At 55.6% G+C, this 2,500-nt stretch overlaps 1 non-coding gene across 1 annotated transcript; it reads left to right on the top strand.

Moving 5' to 3' along the window:
- Window positions 1-267: 267 nt before the first annotated feature.
- Window positions 268-2,131, top strand: LOC125797795 (18S ribosomal RNA). The gene has a single exon (XR_007436625.1). It is a non-coding gene; the product is annotated as an 18S ribosomal RNA (ribosomal RNA).
- The last annotated feature ends 369 nt before the right edge of the window (window positions 2,132-2,500 follow it).

Raw genomic sequence — 2,500 nt, 5'->3', positions numbered from 1 at the left:
CGCGTCCAACCGAGCTCCAGCACCCGGCTTCAAAAAGCTCCGGACCCCCGGTTTCGGAACGAGCGTTTCCTTGTTATCCCCGAAGCAAGCGGGAACTCGCGCAGCGGAGTTGCCACACTAATTTCCACTGGGAGCAATGAGGGGTGAGCTCGGACGAGCCTCTCCGCCCGTCCCCCCCTCCCCGGGGGGTCCTTCGGACGGTACGGGGCCGATCCCTCTCCCCTCTAAGAACCAATGGTTTTTTCTGTGACAAAAACCACTCGCAGCAACCTGGTTGATCCTGCCAGTAACATATGCTTGTCTCAAAGATTAAGCCATGCAGGTCTAAGTGCACACGGAAGGTACAGTGAAACTGCGAATGGCTCATTAAATCAGTTATGGTTCCTTTGATCGCTCCACACGTTACTCGGATAACTGTGGTAATTCCAGAGCTAATACATGCAAACGAGCGCTGACCGGTCCTCTCTCGGGGGGGCCGGGATGCGTGCATTTATCAGACCCAAAACCCACCCGGGGGGACCCGCGAGGGTTTCCCCCGGCCCTTTGGTGACTCTAGATAACCTCGGGTCGATCGCGCGCCCACCGCGGCGGCGACGTCTCATTCGAATGTCTGCCCTATCAGCTGTCGATGGTAGCATAGGGGGCTACCATGGTGACCACGGGTAACGGGGAATCAGGGTTCGATTCCGGAGAGGGAGCCTGAGAAATGGCTACCACATCCAAGGAAGGCAGCAGGCGCGCAAATTACCCATTACCGACACGGTGAGGTAGTGACGAAAAATAACGATGCAGGTCTCTTTCGAGGCCCTGTAATCGGAATGAACGTATCCTAAACACATGGGTGAGGACCCATTGGAGGGCAAGTCTGGTGCCAGCAGCCGCGGTAATTCCAGCTCCAATAGCGTATATTAAATTTGCTGCAGTTAAAAAGCTCGTAGTTGGACTTCGGGAGTGGGCTGGCGGTCCGCCGCGAGGCGAGCTACCGCCTGTCCCAGACCCTGCCTCCCGGCGCCCCCCGGATGCCCTTGGTTGGGTGTCCGGTCCTCAGGGGTCCGGAGCGTTTACTTTGAAAAAATCAGAGTGTTCAAAGCGGGCACCAAACTCGCCTGAATGCCTGAGCTAGGAATAATGGAATAGGACTCCGGTTCTATTTTGTGGGTTTCCTGAACCAGGGCCATGATTAAGAGGGACGGCCGGGGGCATTCGTATTGCGCCGCTAGAGGTGAAATTCTTGGACCGGCGCAAGACGGACGAAAGCGAAAGCATTTGCCAAGAATGTTTTCATTAATCAAGAACGAAAGTCGGAGGTTCGAAGACGATCAGATACCGTCGTAGTTCCGACCGTAAACTATGCCGACCCGCGATCCGGCGGCGTTATTCCCATGACCCGCCGGGCAGCGTGCGGGGAAACCAGAGTCTTTGGGTTCCGGGGGGAGTATGGTTGCAAAACTGAAACTTAAAGGAATTGACGGAAGGGCACCACCAGGAGTGGAGCCTGCGGCTTAATTTGACTCAACACGGGGAACCTCACCCGGCCCGGACACGGAAAGGATTGACAGACTGATGGCTCTTTCTCGATTCTGTGGGTGGTGGTGCATGGCCGTTCTTAGTTGGTGGAGTGATTTGTCTGGTTAATTCCGATAACGAACGAGATTCCTTCGTGCTAAATAGTTACGCGGCCCCCCGCGGTCGCGGTTAACTTCTTAGAGGGACCAGTGGCGTATAGCCACGCGAGATGGAGCAATAACAGGTCTGTGATGCCCTTAGATGTCCGGGGCTGCACGCGCGCCACAATGGCCGGGCCAGCGTGTGCCTACCCTACGCCGAGAGGCGCGGGTAATCCGCTTAAACCCGTTCGTGACGGGGATTGGGGATTGCAATTATTCCCCATGAACGAGGAATTCCCAGTAAGTGCGGGTCATCAGCTCGCGCTGATTAAGTCCCTGCCCTTTGTACACACCGCCCGTCGCTACTACCGATTGGATGGTTATGTGAGGTCCTCGGATCGGCCACGCCGGGGCTCCTTCGCGGGGCCTTGGTGCTGTGCTGAAAAGTCGATCGAACTTGATCATCTAGAGGAAGTAAAAGTCGTAACAAGGTTTCCGTAGGTGAACCTGCGGAAGGATCATTACCGGGACTTGGGTTGGTAGTGTCTCCCAGTAGGCGCGACTCCCATTTCCACAAACAAAAAATGTTCAAGCCACGGCCCGACGTTGGGAACTACAGGGATTCCCTTCGGCCTTTTAATGACTTGATCGAAAAACGGTGTCCTGAGCAAAAAACGTGTTTTACGGCCAAAGGGAGACGGGTACCTGGCCCCCGAAGTCCGTCTGCGGGGTTTCTTACTCCGGAGGCGGCTCGGCGGCGCGGTTTGATGACCCCGAGTTCGCTTAGGCGTTCCGGGGCGCCCGTACCCGCGGCTGCCGTAAAACATTATTTCAAACCGTCACTTTTTGTGTCTGTTGGTTACATGGCTTCGAAACAAAAACAACCATAAAGA

This window comes from Astyanax mexicanus, unplaced genomic scaffold (genome assembly GCF_023375975.1).
Source record: "Astyanax mexicanus isolate ESR-SI-001 unplaced genomic scaffold, AstMex3_surface scaffold_53, whole genome shotgun sequence".
Classification (NCBI taxonomy): Eukaryota; Metazoa; Chordata; class Actinopteri; order Characiformes; family Acestrorhamphidae; genus Astyanax; species Astyanax mexicanus.
This window is presented reverse-complemented; position numbering and strand designations above follow the sequence as displayed.